The 21,420-nt window shown below is 41.0% G+C and overlaps 1 long non-coding RNA gene across 6 annotated transcripts; it reads right to left on the reverse strand.

Annotated features, from left to right (window-relative positions):
* Positions 1–3,041: 3,041 nt before the first annotated feature.
* LOC144056403 (uncharacterized) lies at positions 3,042–13,657 on the reverse strand. Of its 6 annotated transcripts, none has more exons than XR_013295075.1 (5): positions 13,480–13,657; positions 11,717–11,832; positions 11,532–11,627; positions 5,806–5,883; positions 3,042–5,467 (listed from the first exon to the last, which is right to left on the reverse strand). It is a non-coding gene; the product is annotated as an uncharacterized LOC144056403 (long non-coding RNA). The 6 variants fall into 6 exon arrangements; XR_013295079.1 differs by lacking the exon at positions 5,806–5,883 and having other exon boundaries at positions 3,042–3,736; positions 5,235–5,467; positions 13,480–13,655; XR_013295073.1 differs by lacking the exon at positions 5,806–5,883 and having other exon boundaries at positions 3,042–3,800; positions 5,235–5,467; positions 13,480–13,655.
* Between the last annotated feature and the right edge of the window lie 7,763 nt (positions 13,658–21,420).

Here is a 21,420-nt window from a genome sequence, read left to right on the forward strand (position 1 = left end):
GGTCTGTGACACTGGGGCTTGCGACCCTGCGACTGTGTGTACCTCATTATCTGTTGGCAACATGAATGTATATTAAAACATGAAAGCCATGAAAGTTCTGAGGCCTGTTTTCATATTCTGGTTTGAAGACACAAGAACATTTATCTTGCTTGGCTGTGAGCACACATGTATGGCTTCCCATGCCCACCAATAAAAAGAGAAAATAAAATATTTTCTTCTTCTATTTTTTCCCCTCTCTTTTAAACGTCAGGGGCCGTTACTGACAATGACTGTTTTTCTACAAATTTTGTTGCTTTTTTCCGGGCGCAGAAGGTCTTCCATAGGTAGGAAATATATTAATTCTATTTTACAGGCGGATATGGGCTTCAATAAATGACACTGTTAAGGTGAGGAAAGTCACTCAAATATATATTTACCTTGAGGTTGGTCCGAGTCACCCACGTTTGCTCCCACAACCTTTATGATCAGCATCTCCCAGATCACCGTCACTCTGGTCAAACGGGGAAAGTTGATCCTCTACTCTCTTCACACTTTGGAGGAGGCTTATGGCTCTCCGCGACTACATATCATACCTTGACAGTATTAATGTCTTTCTCCCACGTTTCTTTGATTACGCACCGATTGGGATGTACGAAGAAAATGTGCTTGGGTCCATGCATACACAGAGATTCGTGCAGCTGGATTTTATTTGTTCAAGCGACATTTTCTGGATTTGGATGTACACACTGTGTTTTAGTATGAAGCTCACACGAGGCTTCAAATGATGCAGGGAACAACTGAGTGGCTGCTCATAACATGTTAAGGAGATGACCCTGCTTCTGCTGTTTAATGAGAAAGAAGAGTCAATGTTATGCAATGTAGTGTCATGTTTATTTTCAGTCTTGTTTACTCCCTGTCATGTTTTCCTTGTGTTTTCCCCTTGTCTTGTCATTTCCTGTTTTATTGTGAAAAGTCTGACTCCTCTCGTTTCTGGTCACTTGCCCTTCCTCGTGTGGTGTCTGTGTCAACCCTGATTGTGTCCACCTTTCCCCATTACCCTCATGTGTCATCCAATCAGTGCCCTCAGCCAGGTGTGTCTTGTCATGTCATTAGTGTTGGTGTATTTAGTCGGTTGTCTCCCCCCTGTCTGTGTCGGTTTGTTTTTGCTGTTGCAACTGTCGTAAGTCTTTCACCACGTCACGCTGACCTCTTCGCCTGATCAGGATCCATGTCATGTTGTTAGTCTCGCCTTAGTTGTTTTGTCATGTTTAGCTTCATGTTTTGTTAGTTCAGTTTATTTTGTATTTTGAAGTTAGGTTTTTTTTTGATTAGATATTAAAACGTCTTTTTGGACTGCACCTCTGCCTCCTTGCCCTGCCTTCCCGCATCTGGGTCCTAAAGCCCCCACCTTACTGACATGTAGAAGACGCATATCTGGCAAATGAGGTTTAACTTGGAGGAGGCGTCTGACAACTGTGATTGTGTGTGGTCAGTAAATGTTTCACTAGACTTTTAGCCATGATTACAACGTTATATGACTAGGGGTGGGTGATGCAAGCTAAAAGCAATATCACACACACAATACATCACAATAAATATCAATCACAACATCATCACACAAGAGGATTGGCATCCATCAATGTCCACCCTCAGGAATCGTCTGGTAGCTTTTGAGCTCATTTTTTAATGGCAGTGGCTGGAGACTCCTTTTCTCTTGTGTCTTATTTTTTGAAGTAATAATTTAGTAATAGCCAAATGTTTTTGTTGGTCTTTTTGGGTGGCTCCCTTGTGTTGTTACTCTCTGCTGCCTGAGCTGTTGAGTGGTCTGGGGAATTGTGGTCTGCCTCAGGTGCTATGGCGAGCAGCTCAGTTGTGATGGCTGATGAAATTGTTGTAACCTGGTCATTATCATTGTAGCGGTTCCCGAGCCAAACTTAATACGTCAATGTCATCTTTGTATTTAGGTAGTCTAGAATGCTTTCTTTGCTTGTTTTGGTTAGGTTTGTGTCATCAGACTTAGCTGCCAGGACTTTGGTGTTGAACAATGACAGGTAGGTTTGAGGTAAGACACTGTGACAACGTTCTCACGTCACGTTAAAGTCCATCTGTAAATTCTAACAAATCAAAGGCTTTGCTTACTGACTTTTGTTCTTCTAAATGTCTGTAAACTAAAATAGGCACAGAGAGGACACCTGTTCCTTAGGACCTCACCCTGACAAACCCAAAAATGTAAAAAACGATGTCTACTTCCAAAAATTTAGCTATTTCCACAGATAATTGTATGTATATTTCAGTCCAGCTAGCGATGAGTACATGCTAAAAGGCATATCTAGCTAAGAAGAAAACTGAAAATTGTTCTTTCATCACGTTGAGCAAGCACTTCAGAAAGCGATTCACGTCCCCTTTGACGATGTGTTCAAATTCAACTGAGAGTTGGAATTCAGACCTCACTAGACTATAATAACACCGTTTTGTGTACCCAGCGTTTCCCAACCTTACATACGTACAATCAAACATGAGATAATGTGAACACGAACCACAACAATCCTGGCCTCCACTGGCCACACACACACGCACACACACACACACACACACACACACACACACACACACACACTTAACTAATCCTTATTCCCAGTGGCCATAGCGAAATATGTTTCGTTCACATTTCTTTTCTTCCTGTCTCGTGGCATGTATGTATTATTATATGATATATTACAATTCAAGATTGTATTAAAATTAATGTGTTAGTACTGTACATAGAGACAATAAAATCTGCCTAAAGTTAAGCCCATACATACTGAAGAGCTTTGTAATATAGTTCATGATGCAAATTTTGGGACAAGTCTTACAAAATACACAGGATGATTCCAGATTCTTACTGTGTCATACAACTCCCTTCTTGTTTTACAATTCCTCAGATCGAAGTCAAGTGATCCACCTCAACCACCACCATCCTCTGCTACTAGATTTTCATCATTTGTCAGTCGAGCCCGTACTTGATTGAGGATCAGATGAAAAGTGATGATAGGTAGTCAGAGATAAGACAGGAAGGAGCAGAGTGACAACTAAACCAATGATAGGCATTTTCCAGATCAAAATCTTAACTTTATATGATGGACTTTTTGGATCACTGTGTGCAAAAAGCAATACTGATAATAAAATTGAAGTTATTTCAGGAGCTCTGTGAGGTTTCATCAATCTACACAAAGTGAACATAGCATCGTAACAGGCACTTTGAAATTATTTTGTTTTCATCTTTGATGTAGCATTTTGTGTTACCTGAGAGTAAAGAACCGTTGGGATTACAATTTCCTTGCTGAGAGACACGCCATTGTTGTACTGGACTTATCTTGAAACCTGTATGATTTAGCATCAATAGTTGTAAAGTCCACTTCTCTGCATAATTTAATATGTATACAGCATATCCTTCCACTGCATACTGTAGACCCTTTTGCCCCGTTCAGGACGATATTGCGCTTGTATTGCTCCAAAAACACTGACTGACATGCTCTGGCACGTTCATCTATCCATCTATCCATCTTCAACCGCTCATCCGAGGTCGGGTCGCAGGGGCAGCAGCTTTAGGAGGGAAGCCCAGACTTCCCTCTCCCCAGCCACTTCAACCAGCTCCACAGGCGGGATCCCAAGGCGTTCCCAGGGCAGCTGACAGACATAGTCTCTCCAGTATGTCCTGGGTCGTCCCCTGGGCCTTATTTCCTGGCTTGTTTTGTCAGGTTCTGTTGTCACCCAGTGTCTGAAATCAGTGACCAATCGTCATCAAAAGTCACACCTACATTCCTACTCTTGTCTACCTCAACCTGTGAAAAGACAAAAGCGGTCGGCAAATTATTTGGGATTTTATTGACACAATGTGAGCTCCAATTAGAAAATATCACTATCACATCCATAAAATCGAAAAACATAACAGTATTCATCCTCACAGATGAGATAATGCCCTTCTTCACAGATAAGAACTCTTTAATGTTATAGTAGTCAAAAACTGTATTATTCAGTTTTTTTTTGTTGTTTTTCGCTATTCTGTCTTTTCTCTCTGGCTAACCCCACACAAACTTTGTTCTGTCCATCTACATTTCAAATAAATATCACAATACAAACAACCCAAGGAAGTATTTCAAGCTCCACCATTCTGCATACCAAGCAGATGAACAAGCCCCCGTACCCGCCCAGTCAGGTTTCTTGGGCCTGCTCCTTAAAGGATAACTCAACAGGAAGTCAGACTCAGCTCCAACCCTCACTAAGATTTTTAATTTGAGCTCAAAGGCGGTGTTGGCTGGAGGACCATTGGGTTGCGAATGGGGAGACGGTTGGGCGTGGTCTGGCTGTGATTGACAGCAGCAACTCATTAAGAAGCCGTTTAAGGAGGCGTGTACGAGAAATGAGCCGGGGTGGGTGGCGGGGGCGACTACGTCATGCGGAACAAGTGACGTAGTCCGTATCGTCTGGTGTAATGACAGGACAAACAGCCAAATCCCAGTGTGTTACCAGAAGATGGCGCCAAACACACGGTTTTTGCCCCAAATTCAAGCTTTCAACAAACATGCACTACAATGTAAAAGTAATGACCAGGACATGTAGACAGCATTTTTAGACACCAGTTTATACAGTTTATCAGCAAAAAAAAGTTGATTTGGTCTTGAGTTATCCCTTAAGACCCGTCCCAACCTTTTCCTTATGTGTGGGTGTGCCATTGTGCAGGATTGGAGAGTCGAGAGGTGCTGGGATCAGGTGCAAGCAATCTTAATCAGTGCCATATTTAAGTTGGTCCCGAACACCACCTCGTTGCCAGATCAACACGCTCTTCCCCGAATTTATACTTTCAGCAATTTTCTAGTACCTTTGCTAAGTACTAGTATTTTCTTTTTTTTCGCTCTGCCTTGTTCCTTGAATCCTCAGATCGTTTGGTGCCTTGCTCCTTGCCTACACCATTGGATTCCGTTCTCTGACCCGAAGCCATTCACTTTGGACCACCGCAAGCTATGCTACCATCATCATCTTTTCTGCCAATTGGTCTTTCTTTGCATTTGTACTCTCCACACACACAGAGTCCTAAGAGGATGGAGGTCATGGACTGTTCTCCTACCATTTTAATGATTATGTCAGATGTGTTCATCTGAGTGCTAGCCACCATTTGACCCACTCGTTATCTTGGCTTGCAGAATGCCTTTAATTGTTGTAGTGTAACAGTAAACAAATGTACTCCTAAATCCAAGTAACAATTCGATTTTTCTTACTTTCACAATATAAGATGGATGCCCCCAAAGTTCAGCTGAGGGGTCGTCGGGTCAGGGAGCAAAAGCAAGAGGAAGACATGATGGATTAATGGAAATAATTAAAAAGTAAATGTTAGTGCGATGTGATTGAGAGTAGAAGAACGAGCTGCAGGACAACACTTAACTGGCTCTGGCAGCCCGCTGGAGTGGTAGAAGAGGAAGCTGTGGAGTGGAGCAATGGAGGGACGGAGATACTGTGGACAGAAAAAAATTAATAGAAATGTAAGCAGAGTAGCAAAATGTAGATTATGAGGGTGAAAAGATGGAGACTGAGGTTAAAAATAGTGGTTTCTGCAGGGAGGAGTCATGAGGAAAAATTGCAGAGTAAAATGAAAATAAAAAATCAGTTGGTTCCTTTTCAAAAGTGCAATCTGAGTTGGGGGTCATTAGGCATGAGGCAAAGGACTGAAAGGTGATGACAAGATTACAAATGATGTAATGTGACAGTGGTGACAGGAAAACAAGGAAATAAGTGAAAGAAGATGAGGTGGATAGTTAAAGGAGCAGAGTAATGGTATGCTATCTGTCTTACCCACAGCATGCACACACACGCGGGAATGGAGAGAAATTAAGTGAAGCTCCTTCTATCCAGAGGGGGCCATTTTATCTTCTGTGGGACATCAGTTCTCACACAATAGGCCACCGGCAAAAATGTGTGTGCGTGTGTGTGTGTGTTTGTGTGTGTGTGTGTGTGTGCGCGTGTGTGTGTGTGTGTGTGTGTGTGTGTGTATGGGGCCTGTGTGCAGCAATGCATGTACTGTGATTCATTTCTGGCGTGAAAAATAACCATAATCCTCCCAAAGTATCGCCCTTTGATTTTATTCCATGATAAATCACAATACAGGAACCTAATATTATGCAGCATTACAACAAAATGTTGTAAAAATGTACTCATATTTTATACTGCATGTGTAGGCAGAACAAAGAGAGAAGTTTTATGTAATTGTGTAACTTTTGTTACTGCTTGTTCATGGATAATCCGTCAAGCTCAGTAGTAAAGTTGACAACATTTTGACACAATATTCATGACAAATGGAACTGACCTATTGGCTACAAAATGGAAGATTTCATTTGGGCTGCGTAATAAAAGCTCCCTGCTGACAAAGCAGTCACTCTATTAAAAGTTACTGCTCAAGTGCTTTGATGAATTACTTCTAATAGTGACTTGTTAATTGCACTCACAGGAAGGAACATTGTGTTATCATTCATTTCCCTCCCCCTGCTCTTCTGACATTCAACAACAGACAACAGGAGCAGTCACATGACATGTTTGAGGTGTAATGCATGCGCACACAAATATACAGCAGCATAAAAACTATTTTTTCCTTTTGGAATGTAAATTATCCAACTATCCAGCCATCATCTACCGCTTATCCGAGGTCGAGTCGGGTGGGCAGCAGCTTTAGCAGGGAAGGCCAGACTTCCCTCTCCCCAGCCACTTCAACCAGCTCCTCCGGCGGGATCTCAAGGCATTCCCAGGCCTGCCGAGAGATATAGTCTCTCCAGCGTGTCCTGGGTCGTCCCAGAAGCCTCCCGCCGGTGGAACAAGCCCGGAACACCTCTCCAGGGAGGTGACCCGAACCAAATGCCCAAGCCACCTCAACTGGTTCCTCTCAACCTGGCAGAGTTCGACTCTAAGTCCCTCCCTCCACCGAGCTTCTCACCCTATCTCTAAGGGAGAGCCCGGACACCCTGCGAAGGAAACTCATTTTGCACGCTTTTATCCGGGATCTTGTTCTTTTGGTCACGACCCACAGCTTGTGACCATAGGTGAGGGTAGGAACGTAGATGGAACGGTAAATTGCCATAAATTCGCCTTTCCACTCATCTCCTTCTTCACCAACAGACTGATACAGAGTCTGCAAATTATTATAATTACAAAATATATTTTGTTATAAACAGATGCACCCACAAACCTCCGAAATGGCAGTAAAATGAGCTGGCAAGAACACACAAAAATTATGTCAGTGTACATCATGTAGAGCACACAAAATAGTCTAAAACCAGAATATCTCGAGCATTTTGCAGCAGACTTTGACTAGATCAGTATGCTAGAACATAAAATAGCAAGGGACATTATGTTGTGTCAATTTGACCATCTGTTTTAATGGTTAAATAAATACTAAAGAATGAATGAAATAATGGGGAGACAGAAAGGGAGGGATTGATCAGAAGGTGAGAAGCGAGACAATACAGTAGCTATATTATGTAATGTTGTTCTTGCTGGCAGCCGTCCAATACAAAGGGCTGACTAGAAAAAAAAATGTTTCACAGGTTCTGCTTCTTGCTCATGTGGCAATAATTGTACAAGACAGCGGCTCGTGAAGCTTGACGGATAACCACATCTTACAGCTAGCAGAAGCCCCAGTCGGATGTGGCTATTTAAAAATAGAAATTCAATCACAGTACCAAAAAAAGGTCATTGTTGTGGAACATCTGCTGCTGTTATTTAGATGAATTTTAGACGAGTTCTGTTTCATCAACTGAAGCAGGCAAGCCTTCAAAATATTAATTTTGAAAAAGTAAATCTGTGTAAATGTATGTTGTACGCCTACATTTACTATTTTGAAAATCTCATTGTGCCATTTATGTTGATGTCTGTGTCTGACTGAAGGTAAACAAGCAGTACTTGTACATTTAGTCATTTCAAACTAATGTTTATGAGTCAAAAATGTCCTTCAGTCCATCTCAGTTTGTATTGTATCTTAGCGCCAGGGCACAACCCCCCTAGGCCCCCTCGGAAACCCAGGAGCCCAGAGCGCCCCCCACCCAACACGTCCCTCACCCCAAGCCCAACGCAGCAAAACGGGGCACAGCAGGCCCACACGGCACCCCACCGGTCCACAACCCCCACTCCACCCACAAATTTACCGCCCGCCACCTACCACAACCCAACCTCCGCCACCCCCCGGACCCTAAATTTACGCTAAATTTAATTCCAAGCTAGCAAAATGAGCAAAAAACAAACTTCTTTAAAAAGTTTCTTTGCGAAGGGGAAACGGTCCAATGAAGGGACAGAAGAGGAACCTGGACCCTCTAAAAAAGGGAAAGCTGCCTTTAACAGGCAGTATCAAGAATCGTATTTAAAATATGGATTTATCGCCACGGGCGATTCCCACGCACCAAGCCTGCTGTGCGTAATATGCGGTGACCGGCTTTCTAATGAGGCGATGAAGCCTTCAAAACTGGTTCGCCACTTGGAGAGCAAGCACCCCACAGCAAAAGACAAGCCTTTGGAACAACGTGAACATGAGGGGCAGAAGAAGTTGCTGATGGCCACCACGTCCACACAGGCAAGTGCACTGAGAGCATCTTATTTGGTTGCTAACCGTATTGCTAAGGCCAAGAAGCCATTCACTATTGGTGAAGACCTTATCCTACCCGCCACTAAAGACATTTGCCGTGAACTCCTAGAGGCTGCTGTTAAAAAGATTGCACAGGTGCCTCTTTCAGCGAGCACCGTCACTCGGCGCATTGAGGAAATAGCAGAGGACATTGAGACACAGCTGTTGGAGAGAATTAATAATTCACCATGGTATGCGCTCCAGGTTGACGAGTCAACAGATATTGACAACAAGGCAGTACTTCTTGTTTATGTGCGATATCTTTATCAGGAGGATACGCACGAAGATATGTTGTGTGCACGTCATTACCAACTAAAACTACAGCTGCAGAACTATTTAAGTCGCTAGATGATTATATGTCAGGAAAACTGAAATGGTCCTTTTGTGTCGGCATATGCACGGACGGAGCTGCTGCCATGACTGGACGGCTGTCTGGTTTAACTGCTCGGATCAAGGCGGTTGCACCTGAATGCCAGTCCACGCATTGTGTCATTCACAGGGAAATGCTAGCAAGCCGAAAAATGCCACAGGAACTGAGCGGCGTACTGAATGATGTGGTTAAAGTTATCAACCACATTAAAGCACACGCCCTTAATTCGCGCCTGTTTGAACAGCTTTGTGAAGAGATGGACCACAAACGCCTTCTCTATTTTGAAGGTATGTTTAAACGCTACCCTAGCGACCAGAGTGTGTTGCATTGTTTTGGGGCAGAAACGATGTTGCTCATGTGATGTTCTGTTGTTGGTGCGACGTTACGGACACCGTTAATAAAGTTGCACATGATTACACAGTAGATTTACGTTCATTATCATTATAGAGAAAATACCACAGTTTTTTTCTTGTCATTTTATTTTGTTTTTATCAGCTAAACCTTTAGATTGGGCCGTGAAAATATTGTCAGACATTAAACCGGTCCGTGGTACAGAAAAGGTTGGGGACCACTGATCTAAATGATATTTTGCAAGGTCAGAATGTCATCCTGAAGAGCAAAGATTTCCATGGAAAACACATATAGCTAGCTACAGGCTCAATTGAGGCAAAGTCAGTACAACGCCTCTCAAACTCTGACAAGATGCTTCAAACATGTTCCTCATAACGTGCACTGTCAAGCTGTGTCACACATTTTCCTTGACATTGTAGTTCTGCTTGCATGTAAGGGAAGTTGTGCAGGTTGCCATGCTGCAGCCTGGTTGGCATCAGCTGTAGCTTGCTTTTAAACGTGTTCACTAAACTCACCATGTTGAGTACATCTTTATCCTTTCCCTGCAGCAACTCTAAATCCAAGTCATTGAGCTCGTCAGATCAGTAAGGAATGATAAATCTAACAGCCACTGGTGGTCTTCTAACTTTGCATGCTAATCCACATGCTTTGAATGGGTCAATCAGCCCTTGATATCAGGCAACAGCTCTGAAAATCTGGCCAAAAATGTGCCTCTCTGCTGTCATAGCAGGTGCCCTGTCAGTTGTGATGGAGATCAGCTCGATGAGAGGCAGCTTTGTCTCACCAACAAATCCCATGAAAGCATTAAAAATATCTTCACCTCTGGTGAATCATTTTAATGGTAAAATGATGAGTAGCTCTTCCTTGATGCTCATGTCTTCAAAAAACATCCTGATGAAAACACATAATTGTGCCACATCCATAATGTCAGTCCACTCGTCAAATTACATCTGTCAATATCCTTCCACAGCTGCTCCTGTACATCCACAGCCATTCCTTTACATTGCGTTGTAGTGGCGTTGCGGGAAAGTTGCACTTTGTTAATGGCCTTCAGAATCTCAGATTTATTTACACGCTACCTTGGGTTAAAGGTAACATAAGATATATATATTTTTTAAATACTTTTTTGAGTGAATGTGTAATATGGTCCGCAGGGGCAGTTCTTACAAAAAATATATAATAATAAAAAATAATATAATAACATAAGCAAATCTCTTTCGCTCTTCTCTCTCGCTTTCCTTGCGGTCGACTTGCGATCAGTCCGTGGGCTACAGTCGAGGTTGGGCACTCCTGGTCTACATGCACCGAGACTCGTTGTAGTCTATGCAAGAGATCGTCGTGCGCAAGGTGCATGAACACTGTTAAATTAAAGGGCCCCACCACCGTGTGCCATGCAGTCAGGGGGTACTATTGATAAAAGTATTTTTAAGATGATGTTGATAATTCATTCAATTAATTGATTTCTTCAATTATTGAGAGATTGTCCCAAATTCATTCAACGTGTCACCACGTAGACGTGGTTTTAGAGAATCTAAAATTGAGTCTACTTCTTGTCAGCAGGTTGCAAGATGCGTCAGGGGCGTGCTATAGAATACACTGGAATGCCTAATCAAGGCATAGTGCAGGCTACCAAATTCATAAACGAGCTAAACTAGACTTGCTGCGGCAGAAAAATGAATCTACTTTTTGTTACCAAATTTATTGTCGGGTATGCCAGGGCGCATCAGCGACACTACCGTTCAAAAGTTCACCCAAAAATGTCCTTATTTTTTAAAGAAAAGCACAGTTTTTCAATGAAAATATTAGAAATACACTCTATACATTGTTAATGTGGTAAATGACTATTGTAGCTGCAAATGTCTGGTTTTATCACGCCAGTGTTCTTAAGGTACAAGGTGTTTGCTCATTGTGTCAGAAGGCTAATGGATATTAGAAAACCCCTGTGCAATAATGTTAGCACATGTGAGAAATTGACAAAAAACACAGAATACCCTGGGTAACCCCAAACTTTGGAACGGTAGTATATTCTACGAAACGCTGAGTGAGGCGCAGATCCGTCCCAAACACTGTTGACTCGACTTGCCCCATCACAAAAATGAAAACTAGCTTTTTACTAATTGAATGAGACTAAATGACAGGTAAATGCACATATGAATGGTGTAGGCTTACTGATGATATTAGATGTGCTTCTACCTTTGGAAATCAAGACAGTCTTGCAAAGTGGCTGATTATTTTTGGAGTGAACCCTTTCTTTTTTGCAGCAACATAATGAGGACCCATGCTGGACATCTGTCAAGAGGACAAAAGGGTGTTTAATTATCAACTGCCTCATGCCAGGTCAATGAATACGCTACAGGAGGGGGGTGCGAGAGGGTCACCTGAAGTAGCGGAGTATGCCACAAAGGCCCCCTGGTACTGTTAAATTGTCTCTGCTAGACTTGTCCAGATATTGATGTCTCCACAAAGTGCATCCCCGGGGTCCATAGATGACTTCCTGAGAAGCAGATACAGCTGGAAATACTAAACAGAATATATTATGTAATACCCAAATACTTCTACATAGTTATTTTACGAGCCCCGGCTATTAAACATTTATGCATAAGTCAGTTTTGTCTATGTGCCCCCTTGCCATCTTTAATTTTGCAGACATATGCTGCATGCATATTCTTATCCATGTGTGATAAACTGCTTTTTGTGAATTTCATGAACAACCACAAGAGGCTTGAACCTTATTAAGATTTAATAACATTCCAACTGATGATGCCAGGCTCATCATTATCACCTTGTATTGTTTGAGTACATAAAAAATAAACTTGTCAATCGGCACAGTAAAGGTACAATACTGCTGTTTGGGGTTCCACCTCAGATTGACGCAGAGAGGGAATTACAAAAAAAATCATATATCAAACAAATTTGCCCTATTTTACAGCACATTTTTCATTCTTTTTTTAATTATTATTTTTATTCACACTGTGCTTTTTGCAAGTGGACTATATTGCGTAATCACATTGACCCGCGTGACGATCTGTGCTCCCACTGGACAAAAATAACGAGGGCTGAAGGCATAACCAAACCCGGAAATAGAGGAAAACATGAAATTTCGACGTGCTGCATTACTGCTCTGCATATTTGTGTCGTAATTAGATGGAAGATATTTGCAAGCATCAAGAGTAGCCCATTCAATGGAGGTTGACGCTGTTTCTAATTTTGAAACGCGTCGTCCATTGCGTGCAGTAACCGGAGGAGCAGTTGCTCTCCGCGTGCCCCGCCCCCACAACATGCTGACAGCAGCATGGCTAAACAGAATATAGATGATTATGAATGAATTTAGCACAATATTCACTACCGGGGAATGTTTTCCCCCCCTGCGATGCTTGGCTACGGTGTCTTGTTAAGCCCAAAAAAGGCACATATGTCCTGCAGTTGGAGCAGATTAGCTGTGGTTTGTATTCAGCCTGCGACGCGAACCGCACCGAGTGCGTTTGGTCCGCACCAGGATTTGTTTGTGTGTATTCAGACCTGCACAAAAAGTCCGGATCAGCGTGGGAAACAAACTCTGGTCCGTTTAAAGCGGACCAAACAGTGCAGGTCTGAAATTGTTTATCCTTTAAAGAATTTTTGTTTACTCCACTTTGAGTACTTTTCTGGTAATGAGTGTGTCCCCCATATTTGATGTGGCAGGGCCCCGTAAACTATTGTGCCTCAACTTCACTAAACTTAATAAAGTGACAATCTACCAAGTGCACGAATGCCTCCCATTTACACACACTAATAGAGTTGTACCAAAAATGAAGTTTTGAAATTTGATGATTATAACATGTTTACTCCCACATTCAGCATATTTAAATATGTATTATCACAGTAACAGTGTTAGATACATTTGTAGCTGTTAAGACTTGACTCATACAAAGGTATTCTTTTAAATAGTTGAAGTATATACATTCATTTTATACTCTTAAATTGTTCGTGTTACATGAGATGAGGATTTTGGACCCAAACGCAGACAGACATGGGAGTTGGGAGATTATTATTATTATTATATATTGTTGTCATATATAAAAAATTTAAGTAGCAACAGAACAGGACTGGATTTAGATGGCCCCGAAGAAAAACTTGACAGAAAAGTTTTAGGTAAAAGTACCTTGAGCAGGCTGGATGCCGAATTCAAAAGTACAAAGTAACCACAGAGAGCAGGGCTGGAAGCAGAACACATGAAAGACAGCTTGCATGGAAGAAAACTCAACGTGCTGAGCGGAACATTGGCTAAAGAACCTCTGCTTACTGACAAAAGTATGATTAAGTAACACTTGCTAGGGCAATGTACGTACTATGCGGCAGAATAAAGGCCTCTTTGATAAAAATGACTAATATAGACACATAGCAACTGCATAACACTGACACCTTTATCATATTATCATCACAAGGGACATAGTATCTGCAACAGACTAACAAACTAAGAGTGGCTAATTCTTCATCATCATACATTATCATAAGGGACATAACTGCATAAGCAAATTACATCAACATCATAACACAGTGACTTCATGACCCCATCAACCAACTGTGTAGCAACTACAAAATAAAAATGACTAAACAAAAAAAGACCGACAAATACCTCATCATCACAAGGAATGATATAATCCAAGGCCATAACAATTTCATGATCCCATGACCCAATCCAAAACAGTCATAACAGTTTGAAATGCAGTATATTCCTTCCCAAGACTAACACTAACACACTATATTCTGACAATTGTTGTGCATACTTTCACAGGTGCATAACCAGCTTTCAGAGAACATCCTTCCACTTGATCAATCGCACTTTGGCTAACTTTGCATATTTATTCCAAAATACCTTCAGCTCTGCCATCAATATCTTCTTTTTAAATAGCATCTATCATGTTTCCAAGAAAATGTGAAAACTGTTAATTGCCCACAGATGAACAATTCGGGTGTTTTGTAAAAGATGAACTGGAGCTTTGACATCTGAAAGTGTAGCCAAAATAACTTCTCCTCAACCATGAGTTTGTGGAGAACAAAAATAAATTTAATTAGATGATGTTTGAGTACATTTCTTTAATGTCCACTGCTATATAGCTTTGATGAATGTAGTCCCGCTATGTTCTCCATCGCCAATCCCAAAACCCTCATTCTTTTGCTGTCTCTCCAACATTTATTTTTTTTATGATGATGATTGATGAAGCTGGCCTTGCTGGTGTCATTCTCTAGCTCTGTCACTCATTAGTATCACTCTCTCTCTCTACTTTATGTCTCGGTTGCGCTTGCAGAATGATGGATGGGAGCCGAGCAGCTCCTTGCTAATCAATCTGACTGTCAATAAAAGCTGAAAATGCTTTGAGTTGCTAGGTGCAGCCTGGGCGTGTGATGGTGTGTTCAAGTGTGTAATGGGTGGAAACAGACTGATTATTTTGCTGTGTAATAGTTTGAAAGGCACTGCTTCGAAAGGCAATTTCTGAAGCAGAGCATGTCATGAGCTGGCTTAGTCCCTGGCAGATAAACTTTGTACCATACCTGGCAGAAACACATCTGATAGTGTATATAATACCACCTATAAAAGATGTTATGTCATCTTGTTTCACTCGGGAAAAAAACAGGCAGATTTCTCAACAAATTGGCTTTGTTTATGAGGAAGTTGAAAATATGTCAATTTCAGTACCAGATATGCGAGAAAACCTGTTGAACAAAATGCAATATATTTTTTTAAAAATTTAAAGAGAGAGAGAGAGAGAGAGACCTCAGTATTATTCATTCGTCAGCCAGGAGTCAACATGTCATCATCATCATCATTGCTTTTTTTTTGTGTGCGTGCGTGCGTGTGTGCGGGTGTGTGTTTGAGTTTGTGCTCTTTAATTCACCTGAAACATATTAAAAATCCCAAACCCTTCACCTTAACCGGATACTTCAGAGTTCTGCCAGAGTCGTGAAGCTGTCAGGAGATCAGAGGAAGGATCAAAGAAAAGAAAGATGAAACAAAGTGAAATCCAGAACCAAGCAGACACTACCTTCCACCCACAGAGTTACAAATCCAGAATATTTCACCAATCCCAGAAACATCTCAATTCCAACAGATTAGGGAGACCTCAAGAAACCAGAAGAAAGACTAAAGGAAGGTAGGAAGGGTAGATGAAGCAGAGTGAGATCCACAAACACCAGCCTCCATTGATTCAGCGACCAGTCGGAGAAGCAAATTCTGTTTGAGTTTCAATAGATGCTAGTGTGATGGATCTGGCATGCATGAGATGCTAAATATTTTCAACAGCACAAGTACTCAGTGTCTGATTCCCCCGAAAGACTCTCCAGACTCTTTTACATATGTATTTCCCTTCGGAAAAAAAGCCAAATGTTATAAATTGTGCCCACTTATTTTGCACTTATTCAAAAAAGGTTGAACATAGCAATAATACCTGATTTGAGCAAGAAGAGAAATTTGTGAAAATAAGCGCATTGGGGAAGACGAAATAAAGGGTATGCACAGTGTCAAATTAATAGGATTAGACTGCTCATTCTCCCATAATTCCCTTATCACCTCCACCCACAGTGGATTGGGTTGCCACAGCAATGTTGACATGACCCCTTATTCTGTTGAAGCCAAAACAAGCATGGCCACATTAAGATAAATCCCAAATTTACCTGATATAATCCTTGCTAGACAAACACACACATGCACGCAAACAAACCATACTACCTGGAAGATTAGGTCGACGACCTAACAATGTTGCAACCCCCACCCCCACCCCCACCCACCACCACCACCCCGCCCCACCCCATTAGGACATGGACAACATCAATTGTATTCACATTTGGCATTGAGTTGCAGGTTTCCTGACACCAGTATCGTGGAAGTGACATACTATTATAGCATATTTAGTTTTAGGTCACTCGTATACCGTGCTGTGCAGTTATTGAGAAAATCTGATGAAGCAAGATTTGACTGGTTGTGATTTTCATAATAAATGTGTGAAGACCAACAAAAACTCTATTGTGTACTGTATCATCTTTTCCGGTTTATACTCTGTACTTTTCCACTTCTCCCTGTGTGTACAGTGTTTTATTTCTCATTGTTGCACAAATGTTCCAAATGAATTCCAATCACACCTTTTGTGCCTTACAGCAGAATGATATGACACATGAATCACTTATTGAGAAGAAATTCAAGTTCTGACACCCACTGGTTTCTTTGACAAATCCGTTGAAATGAAACTGTCACTGGATTTAATTATCACAAGTGAAAATAATTCCATAAATCATTAAAGTGCTTAACAAGCTTTAGTATCAGTAAAATGCACTTAACTGGATATTTTGCACACTGGCTTTATTTAAAGTTAAGCTTTAAATTCATTTTTCTAGTAAGGGGTGTTGTGCCATATTTGCCACTTGAACATGCCACTCCAGACTTCCTCATACAAAACCACAGTTCCTCTCTGGGCACCCTGTCATAAGCTTTCTCCAGATCTAAAAAGACACATTGCAGCTCCTTTTGACCTTCTCTATCAACATCCTCAAAGCAAATACTGCATCTGTGGTACTCTTTTTTTTTGGCATGAAACCATACTGCTGCTCACAAATGTTCACCTCTGCCCTCAGTCTAGCTTCAACTACTCTTTCCCATAGCTTCATTATGTGGCTCATCAGCTTAATTCCTCTGCAGTTGCATCTTCTCACTATCTAAGATCCTGTTGAACAACCCAGTCAGAAATTCTACTGCTACCTCTCCTAGACACTTCCATACCTCCACAGGTATATGAGACAGAAGCTCGGGCGTGGGAGGAATTCAGTGAGGCCATAAGGAACGACTTCCGGACGGCTTTGAGGAAATTCTGGTCCACCAGCGGGTGTGTTGAGTGGGGTAAGCAGTGCACCATCAACACTGTGCATAGTGGGGATCGGGTACTACTGACCTCGACACGAGACCTTGTGAGTAGGTGGGGAGAATACTTCAAGGACCGCCTCAATTCCACCGACATGCCTTCCCCTGAGAAGGCAGAGTCTGTCATCTCTGAGATGGCCCTCCTGCTCTGGGGTTGAAGTCATTGAGGTGGTTAAAAAGCTCGTCGGCAGAAGGGACTCGGGAGTGGATGAGATCTTGGCACATCATTGAAGATGTGTCTCAATAGAGCGCGATATTCATAGAAGTCTGATTCCAAACAGCTTAATGGAATAGTTTTTTTTTTTTTTAAGTCATTTATGCAAACATACTGAGTAATGTTTATATATATACATATATATATATATATATATGTGTGTGTGTGTGTGTATATATATATATATATATATATATATATATACATATATATATATATGTGTATATATATATACTGTATATGTATATAAAGCATATTGAGTAATATTATTTATTTATTTTCCATGAAATACAACAGTAAAACAGTCTAGTGATGTAATCAACTGACACAATGACCGGAGGTAATTATACACTAACACATTTAATTGGCTTGAATGTTTCCACTCTGTGTAACCTGCCTTGAGAGAACAAAATCTCATGTTTGTTAATGTCAAGTAATTTCTTTCAGTAGACAGCTTCAGCTTCTTATAATTCGTATAGCTCTGTGCCCTTATTAATCAAACATTTCATATTCATATTGCATCTGACAATTTGACTACATGTTGACTTGTGTTGACTGTGACAGCTGCTATACATAACTTTGTGTTAAACCATCAGTAGAATATATCCATAAAACATGATGAATTCACAAGACATAGGAAAATATATGATTGTGTGATTAGAATAATCAAAGTGGGTTGTTAGAAAGAGAGGGGGTGAGGCAGACATAGTGTGCCAAAAGTGAAAGAGCAAAAGTGTGAGGAGAATATCAATTGGTGCACTGTGGGTGCTTGAAGGTGTAACATTGCTTGTGAGCTGTAAAAGTGCTATTGATGAAGCGAGGGGATTAAAAAAAGCAAACAAAAATTAGACCTTAAATTGGGAAATAGAGGCGAACGAGAGATAACGGTTTGGATTTTCAGTAGTAAAATAATCTCAAGGAAGGTGTTGTGGAAATGTAATCCAGCGTATAATGACAATCTACATAGAGGCAAAAATAGCAGAAGATCCGAAATGATGGTTTACAAAAGAATACAGTAGTTAAGGCAACAACAGTACAACAATGTTTCACACAAATTCCCCACAACCATGGTTGGGAGGGTTACTTTTAAAATGTATTCCGATACAATTACCTGTTAAAAATGTAATTAGTAATTTAATCAAAATGCAATCATATTAAAGTAGTGTAACTTGAATACTTATAAATTACTTTTGGATTACTCTAATTCCAATAATGTAAAAATAATAATAATAATTCAAACAAACGAAAAAAATGTATATGACATATATTGGTCTTTTCGGTGTTATGGCTGTTTGATATGCGTGGTTTTGGAATACTTAAGGGAGCCTGAACACCTGCAATTCAAATCCAAAGCAGAAGAACTGTGAACATGCTAACCACTGGTGCACTACGCTGCATCACTAGATAGATGGATAGATAGATTTAAGTTCATTTGAGTTGCATTAGGGAAGCTGTTTCAGACTGTTCCTGAAGGCAACACTTTATGGAGGATAGATAGATAGATAGATAGATAGATAGATAGATAGATAGATAGATAGATAGATAGATAGATAGATAGATAGATAGATAGATAGATAGATAGATAGAGGTGAGGTAAAGCAGATTGACTAGCTTCATAACATTTTTTACACCAATTCCTGAGGACATGCATTTATGTTGACACCAGAAATTAGAGGGGCGGAATGTGCAGGAATTAACCAAGGTGAACTAACTGGAATGTGACTTTCACAATAAGGTAAATTCACACAAAGTAGACAACACGATGTACTAACAGGCATCGAATGAGTTGTAGCCATTTAGAAATAGGGTGATCTGAACAACAATGATCTGTTTAAATAGTGTTTAAAACGCGCTGGTCTGGACCTTTTATACAGGTGTGAAATTATACACACTAACAAATCCTGGTGTGGGTCAAACAACCAGACTGTGGCCCACTTCCAAACAGATTCTGTTTGGTTTGCTTCAAGAGTGAATACAAATTGCTTTCGAAGCGCACCAACTGCAGGACACATGTCTTTTTGGGCTGAACAAGCCACCGTAGCCAAGCATTGTGGGGGGAAAAAACTGCCCGGTAGTGAATTTTGTCCTAAATTCATACATAATTCTTCGGACTCTGTTTGGCCACGCTGCTGCCAGTATGTTTTGGGTTGGGGCACGCAGAGCACAACTGCTCCTTTGCGTTACTGAGCACAATCGACGACACTGTCCCAAAATTCGAAACAGCGTTGCGGAACCACTGTTGAACGAGCTGCCCGTGATGCTCTCAATTATTTTGCTTCTAATAACACCACAAATATGCAGAGCAGTAATGCAGCACTTAGGAATTAACGTTTTCCTCTATTTTGGGGTGTGTGCTCTGCGTGCAACACCGATTGTCACACGTGTTGATGTGTTTACACAATATAGTTGACTTGCAATAAGCACAGTGTGAATACAAACCACACCAAACAAAACAAAAAAATAAAGTCAGCTTTTGGTCCAGACCAAACAAGCGGACCAAACTTGTTCTCTTATCTAAATACACCCTTAATAATGAAACATGGCCCCGGGCTGCAACATGTGGTGAGCCATGGTTAATTAACCATCCCACCGTTGGGTCGTTTCAGGCACTCTGAAGTTGCCGGCAGTTCTTTTGCAAAGATGTAAATATTTAAAAACTAAATTACTAGTAGTCATCAAATGAGATCAGATTAAAATTGTTGACATTCTTTTTTTCCCCCTTGTTGTACTTACCAGATGCTCCCCAAACCTTCTGAAAGATGTTATCATATTTGCTTAGAGTCTTCATTTCTTCCTTCACCCGCAGAATCAATTCCATTTTGGAACCTTTAGAATCAATTCTACGCTCTCTGCAAAGCTTTCGTACAGCATGTAGCTATAAATAGATGATTAAAATTAAGGTTTAAACTACCAGCTATGTCAACTCTATAATGGGATAAAACAGAAATAAATACGTAGACCTGTTTACCTTCCAATCGGACACTGTCCAAAAGCCTGTCCTCTGCTATATTGCATCCTACATGTTCTTTAGGGTGCCTACATGTATGAACCTTTTCATGCTCCGTATTAAGCACCTTGTTCGACTTGCCGGTGTGAGGTCCAATCCACGGGCCCCAGTTGTGATAGGTAGGTTAAACTGAAAATGGACTGTCAGTTGGCTAGGAAAAAAGTAGTATTGGTCGATGGTTCAAAATTATGGAATTCTTAAAGTGTAGTGGAAAAGAGAGGACAGAAAGGTAACAAAGGGAGTACTGTATATTTATCAGGGCAAAATGATCACACTTAAAAAGTCATCTACTTTGAACAAAACCATGCAAATTCAATCTGAATTATAACCTGCCATGCTGAAGAAACAGCTCTTGTGTAAATTCATGACCACCACAGGGAGGCTATGTCCACAGTGGACATCGGGAAGTGATGTCCTCAGGGACGCATCTGTCGAGGAAGGACACATCTGTACTTTCTCCAGCACTCGCTTGTAAATTCTAACTATTTTGTTGACATTGGGATTTTTAACTACATTGTTGCAATATGCCTGGCGGAAAAAAAGCTGACGAAATTGAGGAGATAAATTATCTTGCAAAAATGGTCATCGAAATACTTGAAATGAAAAAGAGCATAGAGCCATTTCTGCAGGAAATTCAGCTGTTTAAGAAAGAGACACAAGAAAAAGATTGACACATTGTCACCTTGGAACAAAAAGTGGATGATTTTGAGCAGAATCTTTGAATTAACGATGTGATAGTTAACAGGTATCCAGATTAAACCGCGCCGCGGCCCTCGGGCGAGAGCTGGGGTCAGCACAAGTGCAGTTGAGTCTGACCAAGCTTCAGCGAACGAGACTGTCGAACAGCAAATGACAACTCAACTCAGAGATTTGAGATTAATTGTGGATCCAGCGCACATACAGATGTGCTTTTCGCTTCCAACTGGGGGGACACGACCACCAGCAGTTCCGATCAGGTTTGTTGACAGGAAGA

This window comes from Vanacampus margaritifer, chromosome 1 (assembly GCF_051991255.1).
Source record: "Vanacampus margaritifer isolate UIUO_Vmar chromosome 1, RoL_Vmar_1.0, whole genome shotgun sequence".
NCBI classification, from domain to species: Eukaryota; Metazoa; Chordata; class Actinopteri; order Syngnathiformes; family Syngnathidae; genus Vanacampus; species Vanacampus margaritifer.